This window comes from Protopterus annectens, chromosome 17.part0 (assembly GCF_019279795.1).
Source record: "Protopterus annectens isolate FY-2018-M chromosome 17.part0, PAN1.0, whole genome shotgun sequence".
Classification (NCBI taxonomy): domain Eukaryota; kingdom Metazoa; phylum Chordata; order Ceratodontiformes; family Protopteridae; genus Protopterus; species Protopterus annectens.
The window spans coordinates 212,941,252-212,956,040 of record NC_056751.1 but is presented as its reverse complement, the minus strand read 5'-3'; positions in this window follow the sequence as shown (position 1 = coordinate 212,956,040).

The window sequence follows — 14,789 nt, the reverse complement described above, 5'->3', positions numbered from 1 at the left end:
GATTCAAAACAAACACTGATTTATGAGAAACAACCCAAAACAATGAGCAATGTGCTTTTATGTTTCTAGAGATTAATTTGAAAGGATTTTCAAAGCATATAGAAACAGCATCACAAAATGGAAACTGTTAGGTTGTTTCTTTATTCAGTGTCACTTCCTAACTACAGATGAAGGAAGCATACTTGAAAACAGCCAAATGGTCCAAGAAGCAGCTTACACATATTATCTTAAAATACTTAAGTCATTAGTACATCCAGGAGTCACACCACCCCGTACTATGTGAAGTAGCATGTGAAATCCTGCCTGTCTCCAAACAAAACAGTGCATGTGTCATATCACATCTCTTATAAATGCATATTAGTAACAACATTGCAGTGTCCTAAGGCATTAAGATACTAGGGTCAGGTATAGTTATCTTCCCAAGAGGAAGCAGAAATTACAGCAAGAAACTTTCTAGGCAGCAATCAGACAAGACTCAGGGCATCCTTTCTTGACAAGACATTCAAAATCCATGTCAGTCAAATGTATTTATGCAAGGGCACAGACAAGATTTTTGAAACTCTACACCATTCCCTCCACCATAACAGTAGCTACCATTAGACCCAGGCAATGTAAGTTTCTGAAAGGCATGAATGCATTTACAACACTGAAAAAAATTCAGAAATGAGAGGAAGAAGCAATATATATATATATATATATATATATATATATATATATATATATATATACATATATACATATAGATTTGATATAGATATATAGATATACACACGTATATACACACATATACATATATGTATATCTATCTATCTATATAGACAGAAACATAGATGTACATGTGTGTGTGTGTGTGTGTGTGTGTGTGTGTGTGTGTGTGTGTGTGTGTGTGTGTGTGTGTGTGTGTGTCTATAAATATGCCAATACATTTTTTGATTTTTTTTTATTGAAATTCCACAAGATTTCACTTGGTAAAATAAATAATTTAAGGGCAACCTGTGGCATATGTGTCAAATCTCATGCTAGACCCCTTCACTTACAAAAAAACTCACTGTCTCATAATGTCTTTGAGTAGATCAGGCATACCCACAGATATTTTCTCTAAAGAACGTCTGATTCTAAATAAAATTTGCAGTGGAAATATTATGTCGGGGATCAAGATGGCTCCTCTTTTTTCCTCGAATAGCTGGCTTCCACCATCATTTAGTGGCATCTTAGTTACCTCCTTCCTTTCGACCCCATCAAAATGACCAATTGCTCCTCAGCCTCCCCCATCTTTTCTCATTTCCAGTCATTCCTTTCGTGGGCCACTTCAAGATGCAGAAAATGTAAGCGAGCTGTTCCTGCATATGGCCAATAGCCAATTTGCTAAGGGGGTGTGGTGGATATACCACTCAGCTGGAAAGTTATAGGCTGGAACAGTCAGGCCATTTGTCATACCACCTGGTCAACAGGGATTTCAAATAAATGGTTATCATGATATTCATGGTTATGTGGTCAACTGGTTTGATAAATTCTGGTCTTATTCATGACAAAATAATATTTATTAATAAAATGGTAAATTCTGATTTCATGCATGAAGAAGTGTACTTAATATATGAAACTGTTGCACTATCTTTGATGAGTTATGTGTATTCTTGTGGAGAAAGCAGGGTGAGAGACAACATTAACATGCAGTGCTACTCCTCAACAGTCCATCCTGGAAAAAAAAAATCAGAAAAACTAAACACAAAACCCTCCACTGCTAGTAGTTTTTAGCCATGAAATGATGAACCTCCATCAGCAGGGGAAGAGATCATTATCTGTTAACTCCCCAGCCATAAAGGCAAGCCAGACCAGTATAAACCCTGCTTACATGTTTGCAATATCACACGGTCAGACCCCTTACTGTCTGGATGACACTCTTAAGCAAGACCGTTGCATCAGCTGATCAACTCCTCACACAATAGTGAGCATGTATTGCCTTCTATCTTTCTCTGTATGTTTAAAATGTATATAAATATATATGTGTTTGTATTCTATATAAATATAAATACACATAAATGTATTTGTGTATGTATGTGTATGTGTATATATATATATACACACAATATGGTTTACATTCAAAAGGTCGACACTGACATGCATGACAGCCTCCTTCTCGAACATGGTAGGAGCAACAGTCGGAATGTCGATGTTCATGTGTATGTCCGTTTAGAATGATGTACACAGAGCAGGGACTCACAGCATGGTTGTCAATGGGAGATTTACACAGTAAGATTGACAGAATGTGTCACCATTCACGTAAGCGATTTTCATGTTTTTGATAGTAAACCATTATTTTATATATATATATATATATATATATATATATATATATATATATATATATATATATATGTAATATCTCTCTCTAATCGTAGATCTGTACCAAGATTTAATAAGTTAAGCACTTTCATCCAAAGTATGATAGGTCTTCTTCAGAACAAGTAAAACATGTTACAAAACCACTGAACTTTTAAAAGCATACCTAGTCATGATATAGTATATGCTGAAACATCACAAAATCAAGTGAGTATAAAATATAAAAGAAGTCAAGAAACATCAGTTAACTATATTAAGCAACCCATGAATTAAAAAAATTTAATATTTTAAAGCACGTTACTAAATAAATAAACTTTCAAAAGGTAAACTGTCACATGATGCACCAAGTGGTCAAACAGTATAACATACACAAGCAATTAAGAATTAAGTCAAATAAGTAAATTGTAGGTGCAGCTATATGCTGGAAATGCAGAGCTTAATATAAAGCATGTTGCCCATAAATATTAAAGTCCCTACAAAATATCCCAAATAACATTCAAACCAAGGGGAAAATGTCACACAGACAAATCATTCAATGAACACTCCAAGAAACATACGCTAAGTCAGTGTATTCACTGCACAAAGCATTAAACTTCCTGTAGTAGACACCCTTGGGATGTTTGCAAATGACCCCTTGTGGACATACCAGTGCTTCAGTTACATGGCTTCTAAATGCCCATGACTTTTTACTTTTTAAACTGTACTGATGCATTAATATGTATACCTAAATCTAGATATAGATATATACATATATATAGATATATATTTATATACAGACACGTGGAAAAACCAAATCACTAATATGAAACTTATGTGATTATGAGATAAATGTTTTTTTCATTTTCTGCCGTTTCCCTTTCTGTCATTGCTGCTCCAACACAGTGAAACTGTAACCAGTCCTGCAGATACTGACTGACTGCACTGAGACCAGGCCAGTACTGGTGTATCTTGTGATAAGAGGCTATGCTTTTTTTAGCATCAGTATCTGAGTATGCAGCACCAATGCTATACAAATATGAAGTAGCATAAATGAATGGGGAAGAAACACAGTTCTGTTCCTTTCTGAATTACATTCCCTGAACAAAATATTGTGCAGGGTGTTCTCATATACCTGTGTATGCATGGTGGCAATACAGGGTGTACAGTGGTGTCCTGGGTTGTATTGGGATTAGATCCCTGAGGGCATTCATACAAAGTAATGCAAAGTACTTCCCTCGGTGCATTTCTTTTACTTCATTTTTATTTTACTTGTTCCCATAGTTATCAGGGTAAGGGCACTAGGCACAAATAAGAATTTCAGTGATTAATCAAAACTTCTTTCCTGTTAAGTGCATAGTTAGACTCAGCAAAACATTTTAAGCTATACTTTTAGGACTCCTACTCAAGATTGCAGGGTGCATTTCATGTTCCTTTGAATAGCCCATACCCTCACAAATCTGTCTAAACAGACAAGTAACTACGTCTGCTTCCATTCCTGGATAACCAGCCTGCACTGCTGAACACTCCCTGCTTAGCAATACCTCATTCTGGAATGCTTCCAGCACAATGTCCATGGTGGATCCACTGTTCATACTGCTGTACATCCTTTGATCTGATAACCTCTCTCTTCAAAATGTTTCCTGCGTGCAGCCTTGAAATTTGTGTGCACACAGTTTGCAACAGTGTGTGCCATTGCCCAAATGACACCTTCCTCATTGCACCTGCTGTGTATGTTGTCAGGCATCTCATTGCACTGCTGAAATGGCTGCTGCCCTGAACTACTCTCTTTGTACTATTTATTTTGATATACAGTACACTGAGTATCCGCTGCTACGCTACCTGTGGTATTATATTTCTGCACTTTCTGAGCTGAGCATATTTCAGTTCTATTGCTGAAATTACTTCCTATTATTTTTCGTACACCACACAGAGCTTATCTCTGAATTCCACCCTAAACTAGTACAATTATCATTGTATGTACATGGGAGCATAGGAATAATACTTGGTAAGCAATCATGGTGATAAAATGTCTACCATATACACCTTTAAGAAGACAAACTTCAAAGTACTTGGCACTCTCATAAAGCGCTTAATACTGTTTACCTCCCAAACTGATGTTGCCCATCCAGTCATCAAGACTAGCTTCATGCTTATAACATGACTTCAGCTGCACCTTACCTAGTGTCCTATTCATAACATTGCAAAAATACAAAATACAAATATAACAAAGTACTTCAGTAAATTGTTTTTACTATATGTTCTTGTATAGCTTTGTTCAGGGATTTGTTGATGAGATCCTTGCTACAGTTATTAATTTTATTTTAATGGCTTTGTAAAATGACTATAAAAAATTAAATACAAATACTGTATGAGAATTACTTTGTCATGATATTTCCTGACACACTCACAGGTAATGTGTAGGCTCCACATTTGGTGTATTAGCAGCATGATGGGTCTACAGCTGATACCAGGCCAAACATTTAAGCTCCTGTCTTTTCTGAGGAAATTTGTATGTTTTTATTTTTAACTTCTTCTTACTGTGGGCATATTGTGAGACCTTAACATCAAACAAATGCACAAGATCTCTGCTGCATAGACACACACGTAAAGTCACATTAGTGTATTGTACAACCGTTATTTAATGCTTGCTGTTATGACATTCTTCAGGACACATGCATTTAATTCAGACAAAGTGTTTCCATGCAAACACCAGAGTGGAGCCAATGACTATCTAATTATGGCAATTTATAATCTTAGCATCTCAGCTGTGGCATACTCAGTGAAAATAATTAATGAAATGAGATATTTTGGTGGCTGCAAAGCAAAAATTAACTTGTCAGCCGCATAGTTCATAGTATTTGTTTCTTGGTCATGGGCTGGTCTGTAAAATAAGCAGTGAGTTATCTCGGTACTAAACATCCTCCTATGTCTTAGTTATGGGCTAGTTTGCAAAATATATGGTCAATTATCTCACTGTTAAACAAATCCCTCTGTTAAAAACTGTTTTAATTTGTGTTTTCTTGTGATTTATTTCATACGAAATGATAAAGGTATTGAGATGATAAAATATCTTGTGTATAACTGAAGTCAAACACATATATTTTTGTTTTAATGGGTGTGTATGTGGAGGGGGGTAATTTATATCTGTGCATTTTCAGTAAAGCATGGCTATAAAAGCAAAGTCTGAGATACATGGCTGTTTAATAAATTAATAAACCTGATTTATAAAACTAAAAGTAGCTCTGTCATGTATTATAATTTATTTATTTCTTTGTCAAATTTATAAATGAATATACCTAATTTATAAAATTTAAAGTAGAACTTTTTCTTTATTGTGCTATTTCTTTGTTAAATTCAGACACAGAGAATTATGATCAGGTTGCCAATCCTAACTGACGTATTATGTGTTTGAGACATGAATCTTGGTGTCCTTGTGAAGCTTTTTACCCGAACCACAGATAATAGCACTACAGAGCAAGTACCGTCAAACTTTTTGGAGTCATAATAGATAAAACTGTAAACTTTGACCTGCACGTATTTAGAAACAAAACATATAAAAAACTATATAGGGCTAAACCCTACCTTAGTGATACAGCAAGTAGATACTTAGCAACCACATTCCTATTGTCATATCTTATATGCCTTACCAAGTCTTAGCAATCCACAAGCATCATTACACATCAAAATGAAACATTGTTACAACAAAATGGCTAAATTCACAGCTAACCATCCTGTTAGAATTCATTACTGTCTTTATCTTAAAAAAGTTAACAGATTGGAGCCCTTGCACTATCATACAATGTTTCATCTGCTATTAATCTGCAAACTTCTATATAAACACAAAATTATCCTGTTTTAAAAGCTGTTATCCAGTCATACTCTTCAAACAGAAACCTATGTTCAGGTGAACAGTCGCTCTCCGTCTTTACTAAATCTAATAACACATCAAGAGTTTGCCTTTTCTCTGCCTGCATTTCTAAAGTGTGGAACTCTGTCTCTCTCTGTCTGAAGCCAATTGGCAGCACAAACTGTATTAAATCTCACATACAGCAGTATTTGTTAGAGACACAGCTACCCACACTCAGACTGATCACAAACTAGTAACCCATTCTACAAGAAAACAAATGCTAACTGCATCATTTCAGTTACCCATAGCTATAGCATACTCATAATCTTTACCTTATAGTTTCTGTATTGAATTCCATCAAACATGAGCAACAAAACAAACTAGCACCACATCTGTGCCCTGTTCAGTCACAGCCTTACCTCAGGCTACTTCCCTAATGAATGGTGCACTGCTACAGTCACCCCACTCCATAAAGGGGGAGCAACTACAAACCCTGGGAACTATTGCCCCATTAACTTGATGACTCTGGTATGCAAAGCTATGGAACGCATCATCATGGACCTGCTTAACAAGATATAGGCAATCTCCAAACTCTTGACTCTACACAGTTTGGCTTTGTCAAGGGGGAGATTCTGCCTGCTGAACCTGGTTGACTTCATCGAGGCAGTCACCAAGGCTGTGCTTGAGGGTAAGGCAGTGCATACAGCATACCTCAACCTGGCCAAGGCCTTTGATACCATTCACCACTCAGGTATCATTGATAAACTCACCAAACTAGGCATCAATCCTTACATCACAAGGTGGGTTGCAAACTGCCTTACAAATAGGACCCACAGAGTGAAAGTTGCAGATTCCAAGTCAGACTGTTGACCAGTTATGAGTGGAGTCACAGAGGGCACAGTTCTGGGCCCCTCCTGCTTGGCATCTACTTCTCAGAAGTTCAGGCCAACACAGAAAGACTTTGGCTGACCAAATTCACTGATGACTGCAAGCTATGAGTCATTATCAACTCCTCAAGTGATGCAGATATCCTACAAAAGGGCCTGTCTGAGACCAATGACTGATGTCGGAACCATGACCTGAAGCTTAATGCCAAAAAATGCATTATCATCTCCTTTGGAAAAAACTCAGTTCCCATGAATTACCACACTGATGGGAGCCCACTGAACACTGAGATCTGGTCACCCAGGTCGACAGCTACCTCACCTTCGACCACTACATTGCTACTGTGGTCAGAAAGTCCTTCTATGTGGCACATCTTATAACCAAAGGTTTTGCATCCAGGAAGAAAGAGGTCATCATCCCTCTCTACTCATCCCTCATTAGACCAATCATCAAATATAATGCCCCATTTAGCATGTACCTGACCAGACACCTACAACAGCTGGAGAGGCCACAAAAGTACCTCACAAAAAGGAGCCCTTAAATATATGTCCTACATGGGTAGACTCAAGAAGCTTCAGCTGTTCTCAATCTCTTATCATCTACTTAGAGATGATTTCTGCTTCACTTACAAAACCATGTTCAACCCAGCCCTACTTGAAATGCTACACCTAAAGAAATCCAAATCCCCTCACACCACACGCTCCAGAGATCACAACCTCATTGCTACAATTAACAGAACATGCCGGAGGGACAGGTTCATCTCCCAAGGACTGCCCATACTCTGGAATAGGCTTTCCATTCATGTCAAGCAGAGAACCTCACTGGCCCTGTTCAAGAGAAGTCTTGACGAGTGGATGGGTAACAGAAAGTTCACTCCAGGGATCATTCCAGTTGCCCTACTGGATAGGGGCACTGTGAACTAACATTTTTGGGCTAGGCTTGTAAAGGTTCCAGGGCCATTAGCCTAGTACACACTGGTGAACCTATGAACATCCTAATTATTTCATTTGTTTCTACTTTTCTCTCTATTTGTAAGTTACCCTCCTCTAACCTGAAGATATTCCAAATGATTGAATCTTATTTTAAATACACTATAAGCCTATGTAGAAGTAATACATTTTTTCATCTAAGATGGACATTTTATCCCCTTGTCAATCAGTGAAAGTGCATTATTTGAACTATATAATAGTCATAAACTTTGTACTGTACGATGATGTTTTCCTTATGTATTGAGTTGATATTGTATTGTATCTTGCAATAGAGCCTTAATCCCAAAGTCTTCACTGACTAAAGGATCTTCTTGACCCAGCCAAAATTTACGTGATAAACAAATGTCAATTAATACATACATACATACATACATACATACATACATACGTACATAAAATAACATAAAACATGTTTTTAATGATATACTGAGTTTAATGTTCATAGAAATGTTTGCTGAGATTAAGTTAGGAAGGGTATAAATGGAACCTTAAATAACATGCTAATTGTAATTGTCTTGGTAACATTTTAGCTCTATTCTCTTCTAAAAAGCATAAAGGATGGGTTTTGTCTGGAGCTGTATTATACAATATTTCTTTCAAATTCTGGCAATGAGAAGTAAATGCAGTATCTTAACATAATTATAGAAAACAGTTGGCACTGCAGCACTTTTCTGAGTGGAATTAAGGTATTCTGCCTTGCATGCATTCATAAAGGAAAAACAAGATACAGCATTTTCAAACAACTCAAAAAGCATTGGCTTTTTTTTATCTTCATGTTTGCACGGTGTGGTGCAGAGCACAGCAATGCTATACTGTGCTCACATATAAACAATTGACAACAGCCAGACATTTAAAAATAGAAACCGGATGTAATTAATTATCATAATTAAATTTATTTATTTGTTTATTTTAATTCCTGTTTTTGCAATGCAGAGTGCAGCAGATCCAAGCGGAGCTTATACATACATAGTCAATACCTGCTAGACCTCTAAAAATGGAAACCAGATGTAATTAATTATTTATTTATAGGTGTGTTTAAGCATGTTTGCATGGCCTGGTAGCCTAGTAGTATATGTGAAGATATACTAGTTTTTATAACATCTAACTAGTTAAATGGGTAGAGTTGCAGGCTTATGTGTAGTAGGTCCTGGGTTCGAGTCCATAACAGGCAGACTATGTCTGTAAATTAATGTACTCTTTTTCTGTAATTTAATAAAAGTATTGTGACATTTGGCACTGCTGCGCTCTGCTAAGCACTGCTCATTCATGCTAAGCAGTGCATAAACATGTTAATGGTTACCGATGATTGTGTGGTGCTAAGCTTTGCTAAACCTACGGTTCTGTGAGTTTTCTAGCTGCTTGGCTCCACTTAGCTGGTTTGTGTGATGCTAAGCAATGTGGTGCTTTTTTGAATATTGATGATTGACATGTAAGGGTGGGAAAACAGCCTATATTAAGTGCAATAGGCAGGAATTCTGCATCATTCATTGGAATTCAACCTACTGTTGATATGGCATTCAGTGCTGGTGAAGGTGTGCTTTTAGGCACAGAGGTGGTGTATTCAGGAGTCCAGGGTCATGATTGGGCTCCTGCTACAAAACCATAAACCCCAGTTGATGCAGGGTGGATTCCAAGGCTCAGAGTGTAAAGCGCAGGCCTGCAACCAGTTGGCCAGAGAACTCACCAGTGTTACTGGTATCCCCCACACAGGTGAGCAGTGTCATCACCATTATGATGACCTGAAAAAGAGAAAGAGGGGAACCTTGGACACCTGGGTCCAAGAAGCTAGAGCAGGGAATGTCCTATTTTTTGTCTATTTAATTGTTTCATTGAATATTGTGGTCTGTGTCTCTCTGTAGTTATTTATTTTTCTATTTAATTGTTTCATAGAATACTGTGGTCTCTCTCTGTCTCTGCAATTAGTTTCCCACCCAACCTCCCTGTTCTTGTTCTGGTATTAATCTTGGTGGTTTTGGAATTGCCTGCCTCTCCAGTAAATTTGTGTTTGAACACTCCTCCTGGGTCTCATTTGCTCACTCAACCAAGTACAGTGAGATCATACTTTGACTTCAGACACTCCTACCAGTCCCATCTGTTCAGCTCTATCCCAGCTCTATTCCAGTCTAGTGCCACTAGCTCATTCTACCTAATATAGAGCGAACATTTGTGAAGGGCAAGCCATTTAGGTCCTTAATTTTGAATTATCTTCTGTTTCTCCTTTCTCCCTACCCACTTTCCAAAAACAAAAAAAAAACAATTTCTAAGCTTGTTTCCTGCCTTTCCTGTAACTAGTCACTCATGTTGGTAAGCACTAGGTAGCCTATCTGCCACAAGAGTGGCTTCTGGCCCAGAAATTGTAGTTTATTGGCCATTTGGGCAGTTTCTCCATCTCTTTCAATTTTCTGGTTTAGAAAGCTAGCATTTGCCCTTGTTTCCCACCTTTCCTGTAACTAGACTAGTCCAGATACAGATTTGCTGTATCCAGGACTGTTTGTAAGCTTCTGAACTCTGCAAGCCTTTCTGTGTTGAAGGAAAGCCCTTTAGCTTATCAGTGGGAGTGGTAAGCACTAGGAAGCCTATCTACCACAAGAGTGGTTTCTGGCCCAGAAATTGTAGTTTATTGGCCGTTTGGCAGTTTTTCCATCTCTTTCAACTTTCTGGTTTAAAAGCCCACGTTTATGCTTGTTTTCCGCCTTTCCTGTAACTAGTCTAGTCCAGATACATATTTGCTGTAGGCAGGACTGTTTGTAAGCTTCTGAGCCCCCCAAGCCTTTCTGTGTTGGAGGGAAGCCTTCTAGCTTATCAGTGGGAGTGGTAAGCTCTTGGTAGCCTATCTACCACAAGAGTGGTTTCTGGCCCAAAAATTGTAGTTTATTGGTCGTTTGGCAGTTTTTCCATCTCTTTCAACTTACTGGTTTAAAAGCCCGCTTTTGTGCTTGTTTCCCATCTTTCCTGTAACTAGTCTAGTCCAGATACAGATTGGCTTGTATCCAGGAATGTTTGTAAGCTTCTGAGCCCCTCCAGCCTTTCTGTGTTGGAGGAAAGCATTCTAGCTTATCAGTAGGAGTGGTAAGCACTAGTTAGCCTATCTACCACAAGATCCAGGTACAGATTCTTAGGTTTAGCACTTGAATTTGCTTATTCTTGCTCAGCACTTGTTCAGAACTTGTTGATAGCACTAAATAAGCTACAGATTACCACAGCACTTAACCTTCCTCTTTACCTAGGGGAAAATCGTTTTTGTACTTACTTTCCTCATTTGCTTAGAGAAAAACAGCTCTTATACTCACTTTCCTCACTTGTCTAGAGGAAAGTATTTTTTTTATTCAGGCATGTCCAAGGGTCAGCTCACAGTGTTCTCTCCTGTCTATCTGATGAATCTGGACATCTTGGGGCAATGTAGCAATTGCCTCATTACACAGACAACCCTCGCCTCCTACCACCCAACACCACAACCTGTGAGATATGATCTTATCTAGCCAAACTGGAGGTAAAGCTCTCTCCAACCAAGACTGAACTTGACAGTCAAGAGGAGAAGGTAAACACTTGCACCACACCACACTCATCACATAGTCCCACTAAACCTATACCCCCAAAATCCACACATAGAAACACAAAAACATTCACAGAGGCTCTCAATAATAATCTGCTCAAGCAACAGAGACCTCCAAAACAGAAATGCAAGCAACCTCCACCCCCCAGCATAACCAAAATGACACATAGCCCACAGACTCAGTGTGCCAATAAACCACACCCATACAGCAAAACAACATACCCACCACACTAGTCATAGCTGACTCTATAGTCAGGCACACTGATGTCCCACTCACCAGGCTAAACAAGGAGAAGGTTACTGTCAGCTGCCTGTCAGGTGCCAGGATCCGCCACATAACCCACGCACTCAGGTCACTCCACAACAAGTACAAATATGACTCTGTCATTGTCCACGTTGGTGTGAACAACCTGAGACGTACCTCCCGGGACTACATGAAAAGAGACATGGAAGAGCTCTCCAATTGGGTAGCCCAGGCAGGTATGACCCTAGCCCTGAATAGCATCCTACCATCACCCAGAATGATACCGCAGTACAAGGACAAAATGTTTGACTTCAACAATTGGCTAAGCATCTGGTGTCATTCTAAGGGGATCCAGTATCTGTTTGCCTGGGACGACATGGTTGACAGACCACTATGCTTTGCCAGAGATGGCCTGCACCTGAAACTCCTGGGATTCCAGATACTGGCTAAGGGTCTTTCCCCCCTATAGTGTTTTTTTAGGCAACGGTCAAATGACAAATTCACCACCGTAACAGGAACAGGCATGCAAAAACTGAGGGTAATGCTACTCAATGCTAGAAGTCTAAATCTCAAAATGCACTCACTCGAGGCACTCCTTAAAATGGAGAACATCGATATCTGTGCAGTGACTGAGACCTGGTTTGAGGCTCTAGAGAGCACCCCTGCATTACCAGGCTATAACTCATACCACACTTTTTGGCCATCTAACCTGGACTAGAACACCAAAGGTGGAGGTGTGTCCATATTCATTAAGGATAGCCACACCTCTAGGCTAGTTGCACAGCATAATACTTCCGAGGTTATCCAAGTGCAACTAACTCTGGGCAAAACTGCAATCCAAATTGTAGCTTGCTACAGATCCTCCACCATGCCCCAGGATTCCCACTCCTCTTTTCTTGATATACTGGAAAATATTAGGGTTCAACCAAACACCATAATAATGGGCGATTTCAACTACCCCACCATTAACTGGGAAAACTACTCATGTACCAACTCCTTCACTCAACGCTTTCTGGAATTCATAAATTCCAATGGCCTGGATCAACTTATCCACACCACCACCAGGGGTAACAATATCCTAGACCTAGTCATTACCAACATGAGTGACTAGTGTTCCACACCTGAAGTCAACTCCTCGTTGGTCATATCCGACCATAAGCTAATCACCCTAGATATCTGCCTCCTGCCCCCACCCACCATTAAACAAACTATGGTTAAAAATTTCTCCAAAGCCAACTTCATGCTTCTTAAGACAGAAGTGGTGAACTTCATGACACCCATGCAGATGGACAATACAGTTACGACTGCTGAATCCTACACAAATGCACTCTATAAGCACTTACACGAGTGCATGGATTGTGCTATCCCAAACAGAACCAAGACGCTATCCTCCAAAAAAAAGGAAGCCAATCTGGTGGTCCACTGCCATAAACAAACTCTCCAACAGAAGGAAGAAACTGTTGCAAAAGAGAGTAAAATCCCATGAGTGGAGGAGCTCCCTGATCAGCCTCAGTAAGAAGCTGAGATCCCTTATAAGATAAGCTAGCTGCAGAAACAAAATCGCCATTGATTCTAAGGGCAACCACAAAGCATTCTATATCTATGTCAGGAATCTCAATGACAACACCCAGATCTGCTCTGAGTTTCAGCACAACGGCACAAAAATTACAGAACCAACTGATATTGCTAACATCCTGGCAGATAGGTTCAGTGCTAACTTTACCTCCCTCTCACCTCCTAAAGGGCCCATTTCTATACAGGAAGAATGCAGAGTCCCTGTAATCACATCTATGCAGATAAAAACTGAACTCTCTAAAACCTAAAACACAGCATCCATGGGACCGGACAACATCCCAGGCTGCATTTTACACAAACTACAGAATGAACTGGCTCCCCACCTAAGCACCATGTTCAATCATACCCTCACCTTAGGCTTTGTGCCCACTGAATGGCGCACAGCGATGGTTATCCCACTCCACAAAGGGGGAGCCACCACGGACTCCAGGAACTAATGCCCCATTAGCCTAACAAGCCTGGTCTGCAAGGCCATAGAACATATCATTAGGTAACTTATAAACAAAGACATTGTTAATCTCCAAACTCTGGACCCCACCCAGTTCGGGTTTGTAAAAGACAGATCATGTCTCCTAAACCTGATTGACTTCTTTGAAGCAGTCACCAAAGCCGGGCCACGAGGGTAAGGTGGTTCACACAGCCTATCTAGATCTCACCAAGGTTTTTGACACTATCCCCCACTCTGGAATTATAGATAAATTCACTAAACTAGGTATAAATCCCTATGTCACAAGATGGGTTGCCATCTGGCTCACTGACAGAATCCACACTGTGAAAGTAGCAGACTCCAAATCTGACTTCAAACCAGTGACAAGTGGAGTACCACAGGGTTCAGTCCTGGGTCCTCTCCTGTTTGCTATCTACTTTTCTGAAGTACAGGCTAACACAGAAGGTTTTTGGCTAATGAAGTTCACAGATGACTGCAAACTAGGAGCCATAATTGAAACTCCTAATGATGTGGACATTGTATAAAAGGGCCTCACTGAGACAGATGCCTGGTGTCAAAGCCATGTCCTCAAGCTCAATGCCAAAAAGTGCATTGTCATCCCCTTTGGTAAAAACTCTGTACCCATGAGCTACCATATAGGTGGTAGTCTACTTAACACCGAAAGTGTGATAAGAGACCTTGGGACACAGGTGGACAGTAGTCTCTCCTTTGATAATCACATTGCCACAGTAGTCAGGAAATCCTTCTACGTGGCACACCTCATCATAAAAGGTTTCTCATCCAGTAAAAAAGAGGTAATTGTTCTCCTCTACTCGTCACTCATTAGACCCATTATAGAGTACAATGCCCCTTTTGGTATGTACCTCACCAGACATCTACAACAGCTGGAAAGGCCACAGAAATACCTCACAAAGAGGATTATCAGCCTA